Here is a 25,138-nt window from a genome sequence, read left to right as displayed (position 1 = left end):
CTAACCTTCATGGCTACAAACCAGACCTTTATTTATTTATTTTTTTCCACTCCGTGCCACCCGCCCCTGCGTTCGGGCAGGGGCTCTTCCTGTCTCGCAATTCCAAATCAGACCTTTAAAGTGTAATCCCTATAGTGCAGTCACAAGGCTTGCTGGTTTTTTATACCCTATTTATGCCATTTATTAAACATTCATTGTATTCTAATTACTTTAATTTCACCAGTGACAGCTCATTTCTAATATTCCCTACATTAAGCAATAGGCTATATTTTATGCAAACAGAAACCTATTTCTGACATAAAGTGTGCTAATTAGAAACAATCTGTTGTTGATGGAGATGTGGATAACAGGAGGGCCTGTGAGAGCCACTCTGGAGTGTGGTCCTCTCTGACAGAATGCCTTCTGACTTCTCAGTTATACTTAATTAGCATACTAGTTGACCATTTCTTGATTGTACTTTCTAAATTAACCCCTGGTTTAACATACGTTTGCATTCTATAATATTATATTGTAATGCTAAAGAACTTTAAAGATAATTGTGTTATAGGACAGGAGAGGGGCTTATCTTCTCTGGTTGCTGGTGGAAGTGGGGTTTTTGGGGTGCTGCTAGAGGAAGCATTTCCGGAGGTCCCCACGGGAGCTTGAGATATGGTAGAAAGCTTCATTTCCATGGAATTATATTGCTGGGTTTCCAAAGACCCATTTCCCTTAGTCCAGCCACAGGAGGGTAGCTGGGGCTTCAGTAGAGCTAACGTTAGAGCCAGAGTCCAGAGTTTCCCTTCCACATTGAAGCTGGCTCCAGTCCAGCACCAGGCTAGCTTAGCTTATGTCTCCCCACTGCAATCTATTAGTCCATTGGGTATGGGGTACACATGGCCATGGGCCATAGGGGTGAATGCAAGAGAACCAAGAGAGTGTGCCCTGAGCAACAAGAGCCCAAGAGAGATGACTAATAAGAGAGCAAACTTCTTTGTTTAAGGGATTATGTATCCCCAGATGTTCTCGTGCTTGCAGTGGCCATGCCCATTCTAGCCAACCATCTCTGCCCCAGGTTTGACTGACTGACAGCAAGCACCTTCCCAAGTCTCCCCAACTTTACTGGGCATGTGTCTATCTTTCCTTTATTGGACCCCTTCTCCCACACCCCCACCCACCCAATGATCTGCAAGGAATGGGGCAGTGTTCTCTGGGAAGGGTGAAACTGCAGCTTCCTGGTGAAGCTGCCCCATGACATGCCTATAATGTCTGGCCTTCCCTTTCTTCCTTTCCTATTATTAATAACTGACTCATTACAATGGTATCAATTGTAGACAATGTAGCAACAACAAATAAGGAACTAGAAACCATGTTAAGTGTTAGAAAGGAATCCCATTATAGGGTGTTCTGACAGCAAGTGAGAAAGGAAACCAGTTTCCTCTCATCAGGGCCCCAAGACTGGAGGAAAGTGGGAGATTCAGAAGCCAGGGATCACTTTTCTTGCTTTTCCCTCTCATCTTACTGCCTCAGGTGTCCAGAAGTGTATGTAGGATAAAGCAGATAATGTTTAGGGAGGTATAGAGAGTAGGAATCATCAAAGTGAGTCAGAGGGGACAGATGACTTTAGTGACAGGTTCAATAGAAAAGGTCCCTGAAAACACCCAAACTCATACCTTCCCCAGTTACCAACCAGCAGAGCTAGTACGGTGTCTCAGTGGGGCTCAGACACCTGGATTCCTTCTTCTCAGAGTGCATATAGTGCTGGACTCGGAGAGCCCATTTCCTCCCACTCACCAACTCTAAACTGTTCTAATTGCTGCGTCCTCCTCCATCTCTTCTAAACATCTGCTTCTTTTCTACTCAGCCTGATCTAAAACTTCTCTAGGAAAGTGGTATCTATCTGGTCTTACACACTTTCCAACACAACTTTTTGTCTGCTTCCTAATTCCTAAATGATGACAACTTGTAGTTTCTTTCATTGTTATGCTTTTACTGGTGGGGCTTTTTTTTTTTTTGCAATAAAAAAGGTTATATGTTTTGTTTTGCATGCTCTTTATACAAAGAAGTCAAACAATCTGTAAAATAAGAAATAAAGTAAAAATCACCTTGAATCCTACAACCCAGAAAAGCGCGGTTAGCAAACTAACTCTTAAATATCTTACTACAAATAAAATATCTTACTAATACATACATTTGTGTAATTTTACATAAACAGGACTTTACTATACATGTTAGCTGTATCGTAGCCATATTTTTAACACAATTTTTCATTTGCTTCCACACTCACATTCTAATCCTATATAATAAAGAGGGAATATGCAACTTGACCGTCACTCCGTCACAAAGATGGCGGCGCCCACAGCGGAGGCGGGGTTTCCGTAACACAAGATGGCTGCACCAGAGCAGAGGCTGAGTTCCCATAACGAGCCTTAACGAGCAATCAGCAGGGACCTGAGGCTGGGCCCCCCACCCCCTCGTGGGGCTTGATAGGGGACCTCAGGCAATGCCCCCTGCCCCAGTGCCAGGCTGGGAGACCTCAGGCCATGCCCCCTGCCCAACGGAGCTTGATGGGGGACCTCAGGCCATGGCCCAGCACCAGGCCAGACCTGAGGCCGTGCCCCCAGCCCGGCGGGGCTTGACGGGGGAACTCAAGGTGCACCCCCTGCCCCAGTGCTGGGCCAGGGGACCTCAGGCTGCTCCCCCTGCCCCAGGCCAGGGGACCTCAGGCTGTGCCGCCCATCCTGGCACCAGATTTGGGGACCTCAGGCCATGCCCCCCGCCTGGTGGGGCTTGACGGTGGACCTCAGGCCATGCCCCCCACCCTGGCACCAGGCCGGGGGACCAGAGGGTGCACCCCCCCATCTGGCGGGGCTTGGTGGGGGACCTCAAGGTGCGCCTCCCGCCCTGGTGCTAGGCCGGGGGACCTCAGGCTGTGCCCCCCCCACCCCAGCACCAGGGGATCTGAGGCTGCGCCCCCCCGCAGGGTGGGGCTTGATGGGGGATCTCAGGCCACGTCCCCCATCAGGCAGGGCTTGATGGGGGACCTCAAGGTGCGTCCCCCACCTGGCAGGGCTTGACAGGGGACCTCAGGCCGTGCCCCCCACCCAACAGGGCTTGACGGGGGACCTGAGGCTGTGCCCCCTGCCTGGCAGGGCTTGACAAGGGTGGGACCAGCCGGGTCTGAGTCTAGCCCCGTGGTCGGCAAACTGTGGCTCGCGAGCCACATGCGGCTCTTTGGCCCCTTGAGTGTGGCTCTTCTACAAAATACCACAGCCTGGGCGAGTCTATTTTGAAGAAGTGGTGTTAGAAGAAGTTTAAGTTAAAATAATTTGGCTCTCAAAAGAAATTTCAATTGTTGTACTCTTGATATTTGGCTCTGTTGACTAATGAGTTTGCCAACCACTGGTCTAGCCCAATGGGGGTGGGGCCGGCCAGGTCTGGGTCTCACGTGATTTCAAGGCGCACGTGGATGGGTGGGGACTTGACTCTGGGTCCTGTGGTGCACCCCAGACTCTTGACAGGAGGAAGATTTTCCTATACATTTTACTCATTTTCTTTCATCTCTGACACTTCTATTATAGAGAAAGGGCAAATAGCAATATTAAAATATTTCCTCTAATTAATTCCCTTTTAATGTGCATGAATTTCATGCACCAGGCCACTAGTATTATCATAAACAAACATATATACATGAAGGGGGGCTTGTCACCTTTTAAAATAAAAACATATTATGTATTCTTCCCTTCATCTTGCTTTTATCATGTAACAATGCATCATGGAAATTTATCCAAGCCAATGATTTAAATTTTATTTTTTTAAAATGTCAGCATAATATTCCATTGTATAGATTATCAGAGTTAAACTGTTCCTTAATGATGAACATTCACATTATTTCTAAGATTTTATTTTTGTTTTTACTACAAGCAATATATGAGTACTTATACATTTGCATATAACCTTTATATACTGCGCACTTTTATTTTGTTTCCTTAGGTTAAATTCCTAAAAGTTAAATTAGTCAATTAAGAAGGTGGAACAATTTTAAGATTCTTCACACATATTGCCAAATTTTTCTCCAGCAAGACTGTGGTTGTAGCCCTTTTCAATTTTTCTAGCAGAGTATGAGATAGCTTTTTTTACAGCCTCTTCCCTGGTACAGATGACTCTTGTACCCATTTCTTCATTACTCTGATTCATAAGAGCATCCCTAACTATGACCATCATTCTGTGTGTACACATTTCTCGCCAGATCCTAAAAATTTTGACATTGGGCTGTTGGTTTATTTTTTATTTTTGTTTTTATTGGTTGGGTGGCACTCTTTGTGGAATACCTTCAATAACTTCTGAAACAAAAGAAATTTTCTTTTACTTTGGAGCAGTTTTCACTATTGCTGATTACAAGCTATATCTCAATACAGCCACCAGCTTTATCTTTCAAGGCAGATGAATTTTATTTCTTGAGGTTTATAGCACTGATGGATATAAACTACATTGATAGGGGTGTCCATTTGACAAAGGACAGACAATATTAAGCTGGAAGAGGCTTAAAATCTTTATTTCTTCAAGACCTTTGCTTTTCAAGTGTTCTGTAAACTGAGCATCGATGAGATTTTATCCCAATGATTCTCAAACCTAACAGCCATCAGAACCACCTGAAGGACTTGTTAAAACACCTATTGATGAACCCCAACCCCAGAGTTTCTGATTCAGTAAGTCTGGGCAGGTTTCAAGAATTGTCATTACTAACAAGTTTGCAGGTGATGCTAATGGTGCTGGTTCATTAGCAACACTTAAGAATCGCTGAAATATCCCATCCTGGCCACTTTTTTTTTGGTAAAAGAGCCAAGTATTTTAATAGGCCTCACCGTGAAGTTCTATTACTTCTCCATAAAGCATCCTTCTTTTTATTGGTTCTGTCTTCTGTGACAGTAGGGAACAGCTGGTCAGCACCTTCCTCATTATAACCTTTCTCATCCTTGAAGAAAAAAAATTAAATTTTCCTCTTTTTCTTTTCACCTGTCTAAAGTCCTGATTCCTTAGCCTTTCCTCATAATCATATATCCAACCTGCTCATCATTTTTATTGCTCTTCCCTGAAGCTCATTTTGAATTTCCACTCCACCCTCACCCTACTCATGACCTCATCTCAGTTAATAAGAGGATATGAGAGGAAGGAAATGTGCTAACATAATCCTTGAATGCATAACTTTTGGGGCTATTTCTATCAGTGTTTTTGGACACAATATTTTATTTTAAATAACTTCATAGAAACAGTGCTCCATGATTTTTTTCTCAGCTCTTTATTTGAAAGACTATACAGTTACACAAATAAAAAAAATCGGTCACTTTCTTTATATTTATTTAAACATAATCAGTTGCATATTTTGGTACAAGAAATGTCCATTCATCTGTTTAGTTCACAAATATTTATTGAAGAGCTAGAATGTGCCAGGCACCATGAATACCATAGCTAGTGAATGTAGCATTAACTTTTGCCCAAGTCAACTTGCTTAGACAGATCCTAACAGCCTGAGGACATCAGAAATGTTTCCACTACCTATCCATAGTATGGCTGAAAAGATAAAGTTTAGCAACCCAAACATTATTTTAGCATCTTCCAAATCCACCATGAACATACAAAAATGGATCTAGCTTATAGTCAACCTTACATTCTCTACAAAGAAGTAATATTTCTATAACCACATTGGCATATTTTTAAAAATAATCTTTTCTGTTGGTCTTCAGGGTGTGTTCTGAACCATGCATATTCAATTTAATGCTGTCACAAGTAGCACTGATTAGTTACAAAACTGTGTCTGAAAAGATTTTAGTCCTCAAATGGTGGAAAGAGAGAGGGAGCTACATGAGGTCTCTTTTATGAGCACTAATTTCCTTCATGAGAATTCAACCTTCATGACTTAAGTACCTTGCAAAGGTTCCACATCCTAATACCATCCCATTTTGCATTTTAACATAGGATTTCATTTTGGAGGGAACACAAACATTCAGCCTGAAGTAGAATCATTTTTTGAAAGTTACTAGATAATTTCCCCATGTCCTGTACTCGGAGGCAGCAAGACTTGCATGGTGGACTGCACTATGCATTCTTGGCTCTATGCTTGAAGTTAGGATACCAGATGATCAACAGTGAGCCAGGTAGCATTCTTCTCAGGTTAGCCTGTGTAGTTGTACTCTGCATATGAATTATTTACTCCTCTTTCTACCAGTTACTCTGACTTCTGATGAGTGAGTTTTGACTCCTACTGCCCCACAAAATGCATGCAGATAACAGTGCTGGATCTATCTCACATAAACAACAATAAAACCATTCTGTGCAATGGGGCAAATATACGTTTTATGATAGCTTGAGTATCCTTCAAGGAAATGACCATGGGAAAGAGAAGGAAAATCTGCAGGCAATTAGGGGTTGTGGAAGTGCTTTGACCTAACAATAGGTTTCAGACAGCATTGTAGCTGATGGCAGTTCATAGCTTAGGAGTTGAAAATGAGATTGATTTCCACTGTGAAAGAAATACCAGGGCCCCATTTCCTTAGGGTATCAGTTCCATTCCTTCCAGAAACACATGGGCCACACCCAGTAGGGAAGTGAGGCAGGAAGAGCTCTGAGGTGTTTGAATTTCACACCCTCCAAAAGATTTTGAAAATTTATAAACAAATAAAGTACTAGTGAATTAGATGCAATAGTACATTAACATAATAATCCACCATCATCAAGCATACAGGAAATTTGTTAATGTACCACTTAAAAGTCAAAAAAGTAGGGAATATTATAAAATAATCTCAGTACTTTCTGAGTAGACATTTGATAAAAATACACTCCGATTCTTAGTTTTAAGGTCTCTAAAAATTAGAAATAGAAGACTGTTTTCCTATATTGATGAGTACCTATTTCAACCCAAAAGGTAATATACTCACTGGTAAAAAAACTATAAGCTTTTTTATTAAAATCTGAATTAAGAAAGAATGCCGACTATAATTATTACACATAATCTATTTCTTCATTTAAAAATACATATTAAGTTCATATATTTTTTTCTAGACACTGGGGGTATAAAAATAAACTAAACTAAGTCTATTGTCTTGAAAGTTCTCGCCAAACAAGAAAATATAAAATTACAGTTTTTGGAAAATAGAAAGAAAATTATTGTTACTTACAAATCATGTAAGTTTATGCAGACAGTAGATTATGTAGAAAAATACCAGATCAACTGAAAATGTACTAGAATTAACTAGTGAGATTAAAAACGTAAATGTCTTCAAATTAATACCGGGAGGGAATGCTAGTCATAAATAACAAAAAGGTAAAATAGCTATATGCCTTTTTGTCGTATGGAGTATTTTGAGCTACAGACTATAGAGAGCTAGCAAAGGCAGAAGACATTTACCTGTCCCTACCTGTCTAAAAGTAGAGTATAAATGTTCCTTTTATAAAGGACATTCCCATTTGTAAAGTTATCTCCACAGCTAGAAGAGAGCTTCTCCCAAGATAACATCTGACGTTCATCTGCATAAGCCAACCCTTTTTCGCATCCATTTCCTCCTCTTACCTTCCTATAACTTGCCTCCCTCATCCAGAAACCCCACATTCCTTTTCTCTGTTTAACACAAAAATAGTATATAAGCCTCAGTCATAGGCCCTGTTCCCTAATCTCATTTGCTCATCAGTCATCATTGTAACTAAAATTGTTTTTTTCTCTTCTCAATCTGTCTTTTATCTTTTTTATCTGTGTGATTTGAGGGGCCCAGCCATTGAACCTAGGAGGGTAGAGGAAGTTTTCCCCTCCCCCCTAAAAAATGAATCTATAAAGTTTACAGAAGGATCCTAAAGGAAATATGACTAAATGAAGATGCTTACTAATTAAACAGAATACAATCTCAATTTCTTCCAAAATAACATATATAGCTTGAATACAATTTCATTTAAAATAGCAATAAAAAAAATTTTAGCTTGACAGAAGTAATCCTAAATTTAATCTGAAAAAAATGAAAGGCAAGACTAGTCAAGAAAATCTTGAAAAAGATGAATAATCAAGGAAGTCTTTCTTTAACAGATATTTAAAATCTTCAGAGCTACAGTAATTTTTAAAGTATCTGATTTTGGAAGAAGATTCATGCAAAACAATAGAACTGCAAATTTCTAGGATAAGGAATAAATTACTCAATAAATGATTTGGTAAAACTGGAAATTTACAAATAACCCATTTAGAATCTAACTTTACAGATAAATTTTAAAAATTAAACATAAAAATATAAATGTTTCTCAAAAAGTTAAAGTAGAATTATCCTAAGATCCAGAAACTACACTCTAAGGTACACCAAATAATTAAAAGCAGACATTCAAACAAATACTTACATACAAATGTTCACAACAGAACTATTCACAAAATCCAAAAAGTGAAAATAACACAAATATCCACTGTGCCTCAGTGGATAAATAAACAAAATATAGCATCTCATACAATGAAATATTATTCATATAAGGGATTAAAGTAGTTATACATGTTCCAAGGTGGATGAACCTCAAAAACATTATACTAAGTGAAAGAAGCCACACAGAAAAGGTCACATATTGTGTGGTTTCGTTTATACAAAATATTCAGAATAAGTAAATCCCTAGAGGCAAAAAGCAGATTAGTGGTTTCTGGGGCTGGAGGAAGTAGGAAATGAGAAGTGACTGCTTAATGGGTTTTGGGTCTCCTTTGGGAGTGATCAGATGTTTTAGAACTATAGATAGAGGTGATGGTCAGACAGCACTGTAACTATACTAAATGTCACTTTGAAATGGTTAATTTAGTTATGTAAATTTTACCTCAATAAAAATGAAAATAAATAAATAAAACAGAAGAAAACATGAGTGTACATTTTTACATTCTCTGAAATCTGTATTTGGAGAGCTTTCTAAATATATAAAATTTGGTGAGTCAAATTATATAATAAAACTGTGTGTGCTAGATAGACATGATTCTTAAAGAATACAAGAGACATTATGTCCTTCAGCCTGCCCTTCCCCATTCATAACTCTCCCCTGCTTCTCTAACCATTGCTAGAAAAAATCAGCACCTCTGGTTAGCCTGATATAGGGCCCCAGCTGAAAGAATATCAGACATATACATAAAATTGCTGATTTACACCTGCCAACGGCATGAAATAAGTCTATAGGGTTTATGAAGACACATGCCCACAAAGTGTTGAATTTTAAAAAGGAGCAGATCATAGCAAGATTTCTCATAAGTCTTAGTTTTGTTAATCTATGAGCAGATTTTGTTAGATATTTATTTAGATGCTTTCTACAGATTGCTTTGTTTAATTTTGAAATTAAGTTTTCAGGTTAGCAGATGAGTTTTAAATACTTGAATTTCAGAAAGACAACAGCTTTTTGTTTTTAATCCCTTCACCTCTTTTTACCCAGCCCAGGCACCTCCTCTTCCCCTCTGACAGCTGTCAGTCTGTTCTCTATAACTGAATCTGTTTCTGTTTTGTTTGTTAGTTTATTATGTTCATGAGATTACACATATGAATGAAATCATATGGTACTTATCTTTCTCTGGCTGGCTTATTTCACTTAGCATAAAATTTAAAAAGATTTTTATATTTTTTAAAGAGATTTTTTTTAAAAAAGTTAGGAGGTACAGCCATGCTGTCACAAATGAGATTTCTTTCTTTTTTTATGGCCAAGAAAATGTACCACAGCTTTGTTATCCACTCGTATACTGATGGACACATATGCTGCTTCCAAGTCTTGCCTATTGTAAATAATGCATATATTCTTTCGAATTAGTGTTTAAGGTTTCCTCAGAAAAATTCCCAGAAGTGGAATCACTGAGTCATAAGGTGGTTTCATTTTTTAAAAAATATATTTTATTGATTTTTTACAGATAGGAAGAGAGAGGCATAGAAAGTTAGAAACATCAATGAGAGAGAAACATTGATCAGCTGCCTCCTGCACACCTCCTACTGGGGATGTGCCCAAAACCAAGGTACATGCCCTTGACCAGAATCAAACCTGGGACCTTTCAGTCCGCAGGCCGACGCTCTATCCACTGAGCCAAACTGGTTAGGGCAAGGTAGTTTCATTTTTAATTGTGTGTGTGTGCGTGTGTGTTGTTGTTGTTTGATTCTCACCTGAGGATATTTTTCCCATGGATTTTTAGAGAGAGTGGAATGGGAGAGGGAGAGACAGAAAGAAACATTGATGTGAGAAAGACGCATTGACTGGTTGCCGCCTTCACGTACCCTGACCTGGGCCAGGGATCTAGCCTGCAACTGAGGTACATGTCCTTGACTGGAATTGAACTGAGACCCTTCAGTCTGGGAGCTGATGCTTTAACCATTGACCAAAGCAGCTAGGGCCCATTTTTAGTTTTTTGAGGTAACTCCTTACTGCTTTCCACAGTGGCTGCACCAGTCTGCATTCCCACCAGCAGTGTACTAGGGTTCTCTTTTCTGCACATCCTCACCAACACTTGGTGTTTTTTGATTTATTGATAATAGCCATTCTGACTCATATTCACAGACAACAGCATAGTGGCTGCCAGAGGGGATGGGGTTGGGAGAAGGTAGAAGAGGGTATAGGGGGGATAAATGGTGATGGAAGGAGACTTAACTTGGGGTAGTGAGCACACAATAGAATATATAGATGATGTATTGTAGAATTGTATACCTGAAACCTATATAATTTTATTAACCAATGTCACACCAATAAATTCAATTTAAAATTTTTTGAAAAATAAAAGGCAGCACCTTTTAACCCTTGTACTTCTCTTTTAAAAGCTAATTAGGAAATTAAAACCAAAAGGACTGAATATCTAAAATGTTAGCTTTGTAGTGTTGATGTAACAATTTAAGTCACTTGCTATTTCCGTGTTCTCTCCTGATTAGTCATTGGGATGAGATATGCAAAGAAATTTAAAAAGATTTAAAAAAAGTAAGTTAGAAGTTCGACCATCTTTGTTAATATTAGACACTTTATTGCTTGGAAAATTAAATCTGAACAGAGAAGTATTTTATATTTTCCAATCATTCCTGGCTAAATGTTATATGTGTATTTTTTTTAATTTAATATGTACTTGATCAGTTGGTAAACTTGGAAATAATTCTTAATCCTGATGGCAGCTGGAGCTCCAGAGCTGCCCATTATCTCTTCAGGTGCCCAGGCACCCTGTGGGCATTCACCACATCAGCTGACGTCCACTGGGGGTGGGGGGAGAAACCACTAAAACTTCTGCTTCTTCTTCTTCTTCTTCTTTTTTTTTTTTTCCCTCCAAAGGCATTTCCAGCAAGAACACTTGAAATGCTCAGGGACATTCAAAATCCCCCTTTCCTTCAACACAAGGTTCCATTACAGCTGTGACTTTGACCTCTTAAAAAAGTTTAAAATACCCCCTGACACTGTGGTAATGTTTTTTCTCTTTTGTCTTGACTATGCCCAGAATCCTATTAAATCCCTCCAAAATGCAGGGGGACCCAGGTGTGTGTGCCTCAGGTGTGAGCCTTCTAAGACTCACCTGTCACTATCTCCATTTGAAATTCTTTCTCTCAATTACAAATTGTGTAGAGCATATTTCTGGTTATTTTAATGCTAAAAAACAAACAGATTGTTTTTTCATTCAACAAATATTTTGTAAGGGCCTATTTTGTATTTGGCACTTTCCTAGCACAGATAATAAAACACAGACTCAGGTCCTGAAGTATTTAGGAGAGGCAAAAGTGTAAATGAGTAATTTAAATAATACATCCTAGACACCAAGCAAGAAGCCCACAGGGGTGTTAAACTAAAAATAAAAAGCCAAGTGAGAGGCAACAAGTGTTTATTTGAGATCACAGAATTGCAATCTGGGGCACAGATTCAGGCAGAAATTCAAATGGTGTCCCAATTTCAGGGTGAAGACAAGGGTTTTGTTTTATTTGTTTGTTTGTATTTTATGAGAAAAAGGAAGAAAAATAATTACATGAATTGAAGAAAGTGATTTCTATTGGTGTTAAGAACTGTTTTGTTTTTTTCTTTTTAGCTATATAGGCCTGTTTAGTGTTTCTAAGGAATGTCCATAATTACCGGTTCTTATGGTCAAGATGTCTGCTTTTCCGTTAGCTGTTTGGAAGACGAGGTTGCTCCGGCCCAGTCCGAAGGTTATTTTATCCAGTTCAAATATTCCAAAGGTTCAAGGTACAAGACATGCAAGCAATTCTGTTCATGGCTGTTCTGGCTGCATTTTAAAGTGACTCCACTTGCATGTTCAGGAATTTTACCATGAGATGAACTACCAATAGAAATTTTAGTTACCACATTAGGAACAGCTTTTTGTCCAGTACAATTAAATTTTCTTGAATATTCACTTATTTCAATTAGCCTATTTAAATTAATCTGAAAACTTGATTATTATTTTATTGGTAGTTCATTTCATGGTAAAATTCCTGAACATGCAATGAAACTAAAGCAGTCATATTTTTGTGCAAAAAATTAAAATTTAAAGTTATCAAGACTGCATTATAAAATTTACAAAAGCCTCCATTAATCAAAAAAGGGGGGATAGTAGGGTAATATCATGTAAGGAAAAATATCCTATAAGTAAATTACATCTAGAAAACTTTTACTTTACAAAATTAGTTTTCATTTGTAATGCTAACAGCAAGACACCCATGAAAAACACACATCGTGTCTAAATAAGACAAAGGAAAATCGTTTGGGCAAAAATAAAAAGGATCCCAAATCAATTATATAGAAAAGATTCCTTTATTAACTTTTGGTCGAGAATATGTTTGTATATTTTCAGAAAACAACTCCAAGACCATGTGGATTCCTGCAACAGAAAGGAATTGACAGGTCTGCTCCAACCACGAAGACAAGAGGAGAAACAGTCCAGAGATGGAAGACGCTGACAATGCCTTGCCACGCTAGCAGTCAGCAGCTGTGCAACACAGCAGGTTGCCTAGGACCAAACCAGAGAGGGTCGGACCTGCATTGCCACCATGTGCCCACCATCCAGATATCATTGCTGACATGTACACATAAGGAACTGTTTGACATTGAAATGGGGACTCAGAACTGTTGGACATGGAAATTGGGACTCAAACATTTTTTGTTATTATATGTTTATTTCTAGTCTGTAAAGGCAAGATTTTTTAAAGGAAAGAAATGGGGGAAAAATAGATACAGAGGCAAAGAAACATTGAACAGACTGTCAAACTACAGTGGGAAGGCCGAGGAGGTTGGGGCGGGGAGGTGGGGCTGTAAGAGATCAACCGAAGGACTTGTACGCATGCATATAAGCATAACCAATGGATAAAAGACACTGGGGGGGGGGGCAGGTAAAGGCATGTACTGGGGGGGGGGAGGGGAGGCTGGGGGGAGGTCAATGGGGAAAAAAATGAAAAAGGAGACATATGTACTACTATTTGTAATACTTCAAACAATTAAAAAATAAATAAAAAATAAATAAATAGACTCCACTTATGTCACCTTTTCATGAGGGGAAGGGAAGGCCTACAGAGGTGGCTGGGCTTAGTTCTGCCCTAGGTGTGGGAGTCAGGCTTACAGTGGATCTTGGGAAAGGTAAATGTAATATGTTTGCTTACAGAAGTGGGGTGAAAAGTGTTTTGGACTATGGTAGCTGGTCTCCAAAGACAGTCACCACCAATTGCTTCCTCGTATGTATATGATGCTTCTCCCATCAAATGTGAGATCTAATTCCCCGTCCTTGAATATGGGCTGATTTTAGCAACTCCTTCTAACACACAAATGTGACAGGAGTACACTGTGTGACTTCCAGAGTTTGGATAGAAAGGCCAGGCCACTTCTTCTTTAATATATATTGATTCTTTACAGAGAGGAAGGAAGAGGGATAGGAAGTTAGAAACATCAATGAGAGAGAAACATCGATCAGCTGCCTCCTACACACCCCCCACTGGGATGTGCCCACAACCAAGGTACATGCCCTTGACTGGAATCGAACCTGGGACCCTTCAGGCCACAGGCTGACGATCTATCCACTGAGCCAAACAGGTCAGGGCAAGGCCAGGCCACTTCTATCGACTCTGTTCGGAATGCTTGCTCTTGGCACCATTTCCCACCTGTTGTGAGAAAACCTAGGCCACACAGAGAAGTCCAGGTGAGGAGAAACCTAGGGCCCCCAGCTCTCAGCCCTGGCTAAATCAATAGTAACTGTTAATTGCCCAACATGAAACTTTTGAGATGACTCCAGCTCCAGACACCATTTGACTGCAACCTTGTGAGGGAACACAAGCAAGAATGGAGCTGAACCCATCAACCTCTACCAACATGAAAGATAATAGCAACAATTGATTGTTGTTGTTTTAAGCTACACATTTCGGGGTGGTTTCTTACATAGCGGTAGATAAGTAGGACACAAAGGAGGAAGTCTAAGCAATGGCACGGGGACATAAGCAGGAACCTGTCTTAGAGCATCCCAGGCTCACGAAGATTGAGAAGGAAGGCATGGCATAAGGCTGCAGGACCAGGGCAGGATATGACGATCACTGATGCCATATCAAATGGTAAGGATCCCATTCTGTGGGCAGTGGGGAAGCCATTGAAGGAGTCTTCGAGAGAGAGGGGAGGTTAATAAGATCAGATCTGAGAAAGCCCTTCTAGTATCAGTGTGCCAAAGGGTTGGAAATCTGGAGAATACTCCAGTCATCTCAGCATGAGAGGATCAGGGCCACGAACTGAGGCAAGAGCAGGGGAGATGGAGGGAAGTGGACAGAATTAACATGCAAAGAAAGATAATCTATAGCAGTGGTCGGCAAACTCATTAGTCAACAGAGCCAAATATCAACAGTACAACGATTGAAATTTCTTTTGAGAGCCAAATTTTTTTAACTTAAACTTCTTCTAATGCCACTTCTTCAAAATAGACTCACCAAGGCCGTGGTATTTTGTGGAAGAGCCACACTCAGGGGGCGAAAGAGCCACATGTGGCTCGCGAGCTGCAGTTTGCCGACCACGGGTCTATAGGATTTGCAGATTGTATTTGATATTGAGGGGAAGGAGAAAAATTTTAAAAACTTATTCATTTGTTAAATTCTAATTGAGAGCCTACTAAGTACCAAGAATGCTTCTGGGCCCCAAGGTTAAAGCAGTGAATTAAATGTAATTCACTGGACCCTGGTAAGCTTATATTCTAATGAGGAAGAAAAACAAATGGGTTTAAGTTTAAGACTGTTTCCATTCATTGCCCTTCTAGTCCATGCCATAGACAATGCATAAAGAAATGGAGGTGGCTAAGTTCTGGGACTGAAATCCAGGCAGTTCCAGGGATACTTCGTCCTGGTGGCAGCTGGAGCTCCAGAGCTGCCCACTGCAGGCTGAAGGGGTGTTGGTAATAGTATGCTCATTGGCAGTTAATGTTATTCTGCCTATGGAATGAAGGAGGGCTGGGTACTCTCCTCTGTGGCATTTGGATGCCTGAGGGCCCACACAGACTTTGCTGTAGCCTCTTGGGTTTCAGCTAGAAAATAGGTAAATGGTGCAGTCATCCTCCAAGACACAAGTGATGAGGGAGAGCTATTTTTGAGGGAAAGATGATGAATTTTATTGATAATTAGAGGCCTGGTGCATGAAATTTGTGCACGGGGCGGGGGGTGTCCCTCAGCCCAGCCTGCACCCTCTCCAATCTGGGACCCCTCGAGGGATGTCTGTCTGCCTAAACGGGCAGTCGGACATCCCTCTCACAATCCAGGACTGCTGGCTCCCAACTGCTTGCCTGCCTGCCTTCCTGATTGCCCCTAACCACTTCTGCCTGCCAGCCTGATCACCCCCTAACCACTCCCCTGCCAGCCTGATTGATGTCTAACTGCTCCCCTGCCAGCCTGTTTGCCCCCAACTTCCCTCCCTTGCAGGCCTGGTCCCTCCCAACTGCCCTCCCTGTTGGCCATCTTGTGGCGGCCATCCTGTGTCCACATGGGGGCAGGATCTTTGACCACATGGGGGCAGCCATCTTGTGTGTCGGAGTGATGGTCAATCTGCATATTACTCTTTTATTAGATAGGATAGAGGCCTGGTGCACGGGTGGGGGCCAGCTGGTTTGCCCTGAAGGGTGTCCCAGATCAGGGTGGGGGTTCCCTTGGGGCATGGGGTGGCCTGGGAGAGGGACCTGTGGTGGTTTTCAGGCCGGCCACGCCCCCCGGCAACCCAAGTGGAGGCCCTGATATCTGGTATTTATTTATCTTCTATAATTGAAACTTTGTAGCCTGGAGCGGAGCCAAGCCTTCTGCTCCCTCCTTGGTGGTAGCCATTTCTGTTGGGATTTATGTATCTTCTATCATTGAAACTTTGTAGCCTTAAGCTGAGGCCAAAGCAGGCCAGGGTATGCGGAAAATCTTGGCTTCCTCCATTGCCGGGGAAACCCAAGCCTCCCTCCTGCTCTGTCCGTGGCCGCAGCCATCTTGGTTGGGGTTAATTTGCATACTCACTCCTGATTGACTAGTGGGCGTGGCTAGTGGGCGTGGCTTGTGGGTATAGCAGAGTGATGGTTAATTTGAATATTACTCTTTTATTAGATAGGATGTTTACTTTGAAGTGTCTGTGAGCCATCCAAGTAGAGTTGAACAGGATTGGAATATGGGGCTCAGCTGTCTGGACAGGACATATAGACGAAGGCATTGTGACTGGGCAGGGGATAAAATAAAGTCTTGCCCAGGCTCCATTTGCAAGCTATCTCCCTGGGAACATTTAAGGGTGGGCAGAGAAATTCAGATACAGAAACTACCTGAGTCCCGAGGTTTCCAGGTTTATCTACATATATAAAAGGCTAATATGCAGTGTCCCCTTGGGAGTTGGATCCCTCACTATGGCGTGCTCTGACCACCAGGAGGCAGCACAGAACAAAGGAAGGCCCCAGCCAGCAGCTGGAAGGCCCCGATCGGCCCTGATCACCAGCCAGGCCTAGGGACCCTTCCTGTGCATGAATTTCATGCAACAGGCCTCTAGTAGATTGATAAAATCAATCCCATGTTTTTCAAATCCCGTCCTCATTTTATGCTGTGTGGGCACTGAGATTCTGAAGAGTGTGAGACAGAAATCACCATGCACAGATCAGATAAATGCACTACTTGCTTGAGGTTGTATAACCAGGAAATGAGTGCATGAAAAAGTCTTGAATCTTCTGCAATTTTTCAGGAGAGCAGGACTGATTAATGAGTGGGGGTTGATTTCCCACTCCCCTTTGATGGCTCATTTTTCTACCCATCATCACCTCTAGAAGGGGACAAAGAAATTAAATAAGGAGGTGATATGCAAATCATTTGACATTACAACCAACTAACAGCTTCTGTGGAGGGAAGTAATGGAAATTGTTGCATAAGGGGATCTTTTCAGGTTGTCTCTTTCTGCGCCCTGAGAACAAGCAAGTCAGTATGAGGTGGTGGAAAGCTGTTTGCACTGGGAATCTGAAGACCTGCATTTGAGATGGTTTTGTCACAGACAGGACTTGTGACCTTGGGTCCTCACTGAAACCCTCTGCACCCGTGTTCTCACTTGTAAAGCACCAACTCTGTCAAGCATACGCCAGACAACCTATATGCTCATTCCGTTTAATAATTCCTGCCTACAACAAGGTTGCAGTGAGAGCCACATAGAAAATGGATATAAAAGCACTTTGCACACCATAAAGCAATATACCAACATAAGGCATTGTATAACACTAATCCTTTGTTTCAGTAGCCCTGACTGAGGTAAAAATAACAATAGTTTTGCCCATGCCTAAAAGCCTTATTTTTCTGTTCTGTTTGTGTGTGCTGCCGGGTTTTGTTTTTTTTTTTCGGTGTTTTTTTTTGGCTGTTGTTGTTATTGTTTTTAGGTTAAGAAACTAAATCACCCATTTATTGTTTATGTTTTATACTAAAATTGCCAAGCTCAGAAAAGGGAAAGTGAAGTTCCAAAATTCTTAGGTGACCTGAGCCCCAATCCCCTTACTCAATTTGCTATGACTTTTATAAGCCCACAGTCTGCTGCTCTTTCTAAAGCTCCCCTAAGCCAAGTAAAGGGTTTGGAAAAGGAATTCATAGGGGTGCCCTTTCCTGGACTGAGCAGGCACTGCCATTCAAATATGATGGCGTTCTTGCATTATAATTTACACCTGCACTTCAGGCATTCTATTCACTGCCGATAATTATTGAATAATTACTGTGTTTTCCCACTGCGGCCTCTCTTTGTACTCCCACTTCTTCCTAGGTTTTCAACAAGATTGTTGCATTTTGAAAGTTTCTTTCCTTCTGGAAAGAAGGCAGGTGGTTTGTAATTCTTATTTTTGAGCCAAGTATTTAAATAGATAAGACTTTTTACCTAGTGGCCTGGCCTGTCCCCCAGGTGGTTTCCACGTGTACTGTTTACTGAAAGTATCCTAGGAAGTAGTTTGTCCTAGGAAATCATTTTTGCTTAAAGACCTTAAAATTCATGTGTTTGTGACTCCCATGTTACCTATTTTCACGTAGCATCTTCCCAATTTGCTAAGCTGATTTGAATTGAGATAAATTAGATCATTTGCAGCCCACTTGCCTGCCAAATTCAAATTGGCACTTGAACCACTTTATCTCTGTTTGGGGGTTTGCTGGAAGACAAAATTATCAAGACAGCTACACGGAAGGAGTTCGTTTGTTTCCCTGTATTAGAAAGCAAGTTAACTCCTGCTTTTTTTTGTTTTTTGTTTTTTTTTGTTTATTTGTTTTTCTCCCTTTGCTGCAAAAAAAATAATCTCCCCATCACCCAGTTAGTCTGTCTTGGTATCACTTCTCTAACTCAAAGGACAGGGAACAAACAAAAACTTCAGAAATGATAGATATACCTGAAGTACTCGCTGTATAACCTGAGTGCGTTACCAACAGGATCGGTTTGGAAGTCTGAGCGCAGGACATCCAGAACATCCTTTTGTCATTGAGGCCCCCTTAATCTGAGGAGTTTCTAAGTGGTTTTCCCTTAGAAAGAAATGATGAAAAATAGAGTCGTAGGGTTGTTTGAAGCTGCATTTTGTTTTGTTGTAAATAATGCATCCCTTTAAATAGTATTCCTCTTATGAGCACAGATGTCACCTCACCTCACCATCTCTATGGTGAAAAACTCAGATTTGGGAGGTGACAGATTGGCATCCCAAAAGCCCCAATTGTTATAAAATATCTGATAAAGCGGAAGCCTGCCTCCAGGTATTTTTGAGGCATTGGCCAATTTATTCATTCAATAAATTATTACTGAACATCGGCTGCACGCTAGATACTGCTGTAGGTGCTGGTGATAAAACAAAGCACGTCCTGCCCTCCATAGGACCTTCAGCAGCTGCTAAGAGCAAAATCAGAATCAAAATCCAGGAGACGAGATTAGTTAGAGAAATGGCTGCTCTCATGACCAAGAGATTAAAATACATAACTGGTAAGCGACCATACTTGTGTTGAGTCAAAACACAGTGAACAGACAAGTTTTAATAATGAATTATTTATTGTTTGTGTACCTTTCCCTGTCCTCACAGAACTTACGGCACTTCTTTACCAGTTTCCTCCTCAGTTTTTCCCAGCTATGAAAATATCACCACCTCCATTCAGTTGCCTTCACCAAATTGTAGAAGTCATCTTCAAGTCTTCTCTTTCCTTCGACCTTAAACTTCTTCCAACCTCTCACCCCCAAACACACAATCTAGAAACACATTTTTCCAACTACAAAACACACCCTGAATCCACCTTTTCTTCCAGGGTCACAGGTCACTGTCCCCGTCCAGTCCATCGCCTCTCCCTTGGCCCGGCAATGGAGCCTTCGTTATCACCCTGCTTCCACTCTGCCCTCCCAACCCCTCACTCTCCATCCATTCCCCACCCAGTAGCCAGAGTGAACTGAAAACCAGGTTGTGCTATGAACTCATGTAAAGGATCTTCCCCTTCAACATGGAACAAAATCCAAACTTCTTTTCCTGGGCTCTAAAGGCACATACGATCTAGTTCCTCTCTTTCCCTCCAAGCCAGCTCCTACTATTCCAGCCCACCCTCAGCCACACTGGCCTTTCTGTGCCTCAGATTCACCAACTTCTTCCCAACACTGAGCCCTTGTACAGGCTGGTCTTTGTAGTCTTCACTCATCTTTCAGATCAGAGAATGGGGTCACAGTTTCAACATCTTCCTGATTTCTTCCCTCCCCTCATATCATCCCCACTTTAACCCTCTGCACACCACTCACATCTGGGGGTTCCCTCTTTATTGGCTTGTCTATCACCTCTAGAACGAAAACTCTGCATCTACCTAGTCTGTGCCGTAACTGTAGGGTCTAGAACAGTGCCTGATTTGAATTGAATGCTTAGTAAGTATCTGGGGAATGAATGGATGAATGTTAGCTAGAAAAGGAGCAGGGAATAAGGAGATGGAGGGAGAAGAGGTGAGCAGGAAAAAGGAGATGGAAAGATGTGGAGAGACATTGGCAAAGCAGGAAGAGTGAGAGCCAGAGAGACGGTGAGAGAATTTAACTACTCTGAGATTGAGAGTCCAAGCACAGAAAACAGTTAAATATGGCAGGAATAGAAAGTAGGATGGGGAAAAGGGCGGTGAGATGAGGATGGAAAGGCAGCCCCAGACAGATCATCAGGACTGGAATCCAAGCAAAGGAGTTCATGCTGTATCCTATGGAAGCCAATTTAATGGAATGTCAGATCAGATGGGTTTTAGAAAGATCACTATGGCTGCAGTGTAAGGAATGAATGAGAAGAGAGAAGACAGAAGGAAAATTATGTTAACAGAAGGAATGGTCAGTGTGGCAGTTTGAACAAAGGGGAGTCAGAAAGCAGGGATTTGGCAGTGTTTTTCCAACACTGTCAGGGAAGAGGCAGTAAATCTGAGAATCTGAGCTTCCAGGGAGAGCAGAGGAAGTATATAATAGTGGTTAAAAGTCTGGGCTTGGAGTCAGACAGACGTGGGTTTAACCTCAAATCTATCACTCTATAGTTTATGTGATCTAGTACAAGTTAGCAATTCTAAGCCACAATTTCCTCTTCCGTAAAGTAGGAATAATAATTACAAGTGCATAAACTGCTTATTTCTCTGCCCATGATGTATGAGTCATAAGTAAATACTAGTTTTTATTATAATATTATAATATTATAATATTACTAGGGGCCCAGTGCACAAATTCGTGCACCTTGAGAGGAACTGTGGGCTGCAAGGCTGCAGTGGGCCTGCCCAGCCCCTCCCACCCCAGCCCCTGGTCCCCTGTCTGGTGGCTGCCCCTGTTCCCGCCACTGCCGCTTCCATGCGCTGACAGTGCAGGCCCTGCTTGCACCTGCTGACAGCATGGAGCAATTGGGACCGGCTCCCTCAGTGGGTGCAAGTGGCAGCTGCTGCCCCAATCGCAGGGGAGATGGAGAAGCCCTGAGATTTGATAGGGGCTGGCAGTCACCGCTCGCACCCACTGATGGTGCTGACGCCAGGTGCCTGCAGTGGGTGCGAGTGCTGGGTGGGACCATGGTGCATGGAAGCAAAGAATTTTCAGTAACCACCAGAGGCTCACCCCAATGATAGCGACTGGCACCTCGCCTTGGTCTGGCGCCCCCACTCACCTGCTCCATCATCCTGCCGTGGCCAACGCCTGCCATGTTCTGCACTCTGCCATCTGCTGCCAACGCCCGCCGTGTTCCACATGCACCCCCTGGTGGTCAGCACACGTCATAGCAACCGGTTGTTCAGTTGTTTGGTTGTTCAGTTGTTCCACCATTCGGTCTATTTGCATATTAGCCTTTTATTATATAGGATAATATTATTAGGTGCGCTTGGTAATTCTAATATGGCCTCATGACCTGGGTGAACTATGCCTCAACAGCTTCTACCTTCTTGTATGATGATTCTCTGCAATCAAGAAACTCTGATTAACTTGACTTCCCACATACCTGATTTATTAGTATCCTGGCTGCCAATAAAGGCACATTTCCCAGTGAATATTAATAAGAACACTGTGTTTACATTTAGACTCTTTTGAGGTTGGTTGGCTTGAGTCTGTCCCCTGAATTTACTCATCTCTGGGAAAAACTAAATACCAAGATGTGGGGCCTCCAAGGGTGAATGAATTTCCAGCCGTGCATCAAGGAGACGTACCCTTGGGAGAGTGACCTACGCCTGCCCTGGACATCAGTTCGCAGTTGTGCCACCTGGCAGCATGTGCTTTGAATCCAATCACTTGTCTACTTAATGTTTCCTATTTTTCACTACCTTCCTCCCCAAAATCTTCTCTTAAAGATGGATATCCACATAGAATAAGAACTAGCTAGAGCTGCTTTATTGTGCCGGGCCTCAAACAGATGAGGAGTGAAACCGCCTATGCATTTGATGTTTTCCTTTTACTCTGTCTTTGGGGGAAAGGCTATATCTGCCAGAGACTTAATATTTTTAGAAATTTAATAGGCTCATTTGGAGGTAAATATTTTAAATGGGCCACCCATGCGTTGCATTAACTGCCCCTTATTGTGACATTATTACAAAGACTTCAAACCTTAGGGGCTGAGAAACCTTTTAACACTCTGTTGAGTAAATGGTAATCCCCTGTTTGATTATCTGAGTTCACTTCCCTTAGTGTAGATCAGCTGCCTGGGCGAGTGATATTTCAGTCATTTGAATGTCAGTCTAAAAGCCCGAACATCTCTGCTGCACATCATCAGAGCCCCAGGTCATTTACACTTCTGGTTGTTTTTACTTCACAGCCCAGAGCCCTCCCCGAGCTGCTGTCATTCTGACCCTGAGGCCGCCCTTCACAGCCTCCTGACTCTGCTCCCAACATCCTCTTTCAAGCTGACACGGAGCAGAGGCTGACCTAGTCCCATAAACCACTTACTCTCACAGACCCAATTAATCTTTGGTTGCCAGTCAGTCTAACTCACTTCCTTCCTTGAATACTGTAGAATCTCATAGGGGCGATGCTTTTGGCTTCATTTGCTTCCTTATGGGATGAGCTGTGGCTGAAATGTAGACAGCTGCCCTGTGAGATAATATGAAGACTCCTGATGACCACAGATGATTTCTTACCCGAGTATCTGGGCATGGGCTCTCACCCTACTCCCTTTCCATTGCTCCTTAGGGCTTCTTTGAAAGGATAAGAAATTCCTAGAATAATTAACCACTTACCTCTGACCAGGGAGTCTGCCCTAAAACGCATTCCAGCCAAGGATAATGGGAAAGGGACTAAGGGAGGGATTGAGTGTCCCAGATGTAGGAGGGCACTGGGTGCCTGCAAGAGGTGGGTGCCCAAGTAAGGGCACAGCATCATTCTAGATCCAAAGCGATCTGGGTTTGTTCAAGATGGCAAAGTTATGTGACCTCGGGAAGATATTTTACCTCTCTGGGGATATATATATGCATCCAAGAGATTAAATGATATTCGTATGCAGAGGGTTTACCATAGTGCCTGCATGCCACATAGATGTGTTATAATGGAGACAAACACCACTCATTGTTGAACTTAACCTTGGCCAGACATGGCTTCAGTCTGGAACACAAAAACAAACATCAGTTGCTGTTTCAACAAATGTAGGGCAGAGTTCTAAAATGAAAATTAACCTTAGTGGTCAATAATCAGAACACTCAAAATACAGTCAGATTACTGTAGAATGATAACTATTGTCTACATGAGATGCTCAGGTGGATTTGATGAACTTATTACCCATGAGTTGAGTAGAGACTGGCATTTGGGGTACAAGACCTAATAAGGAAGAAGTTATTGCCCAGAGAGTGAGAAACTTGAGGGGTAGGAAAGGTCAGTGATCCAGCAGACCTTCCAATAACAAGAACAACATCCCATTGTACCATCCCTGGAGTTCAGGGGGCCCATGCTGTCCATTATAGCAAATGTTGGGGGGAATATATTTGGGCCTTGTGGTAGGCAGAATATCACCCCCTGCCCCCAAATATGTCCGGATCTTAATTCCTGGAAACTGACTATGTGCAATAACAGGATAAGGGGAAATAAGGTTGTAGATGGCATTTAAATCATGATCAGCTCACCTGGAAATGGGCAAGATTATCCTGAATTGCCCTAATGCAACCACATAGATCGGTACAAGGAGAAGAGAAGGTCAGAGTGACAGCATAAGAAGAATTTCACTCAGTAATGCTGCCTTTGAAGGTGGAGGGAGGGGACCACAGGCAAGAAATGCAGACTATGGGAAAGTCAAGGACAGATTCTCCCCTAGAGACCCATGTCGGACTCGTATTCCCCAGAACTGTAAGATAATAAATGTGTGTTGTTTTAACCAAAAAATTAAAAGCTTCCCAATTCCACACCCCACTGTGGCATCCCCACATCCCCAGAGCCCGCAGGCGTTCAGAAGTCCTTAGGTGGGCAGCAGGATGCTAAGGAAAACAGCGTCCATTGTTGAAAGTCACCGTGAACTTACCTCAGAACTTCTCAGACCACTGCTTCAAAAGCAGAAATAAACATTACGGGGTTTGTTAGGGATCTGACTTAGGCAGTGTTAGGGAAAAGGAATTCAGAGACTAAATGTGTCCCATATCTCAAGTTTACCTTTATTGTTCCAAAGAATCGCAGGGATGGAGGAGGCTGTCATCTTAAAGCACAATGGGTCGAGTGAAAGATGGAGTGGCAGTATTAATGGAATTGCTTTGCTTTAGTAGGTTTAAGGCAAATCCTTAACATTATTTTCCTGCCGTTTCCTAAATTAAATTTATAAGAAATATTATGTATCCTGCTGTGCGGCGTGAAAGCTGTATTCTTGTAAAGGACTTATAATCGTATTAAAAAGCTGGAGGGAGAAGTTGGCTCATGCCATCAAAGTCACAAAATAAAAAATAGAGCCTTGCATTGTGCGTGTTCATAATGGTATTACCTTTTGGGGCTGGTACACCACAATGAGCTTCACTGACAGTGTGGCCTCAGTCCCCTGGTGAACATCCCTGGTGGGAGGTGTATTTTTTATCTCCACGTTGCATGTGGGAAACTGAGGCACAGCGAGTGCCAGCAGGTTGCCTCGGCCTGCCGGTGGGCTGGCAGCACAGATGCACCGAACTCCAGGATCTCAGCCTGAAGACAGTTTGTACCAGGCACCAGACGATAGTCATCTTTCTAATCTACCTTTCTGCAGATACAGAAATGGCTCCAGGAAGACTTCGGCATCGCTCACATTTATTTTCAAGTTCCTTAAGAAAGAATCCTATAA

The sequence above is a fragment of the Plecotus auritus genome (genome assembly GCF_963455305.1).
Source record: "Plecotus auritus genome assembly, chromosome: 3".
NCBI lineage: Eukaryota > Metazoa > Chordata > Mammalia > Chiroptera > Vespertilionidae > Plecotus > Plecotus auritus.
The sequence above is the reverse complement of the archived record's forward strand: the minus strand, read 5'-3'. Positions refer to the sequence as shown.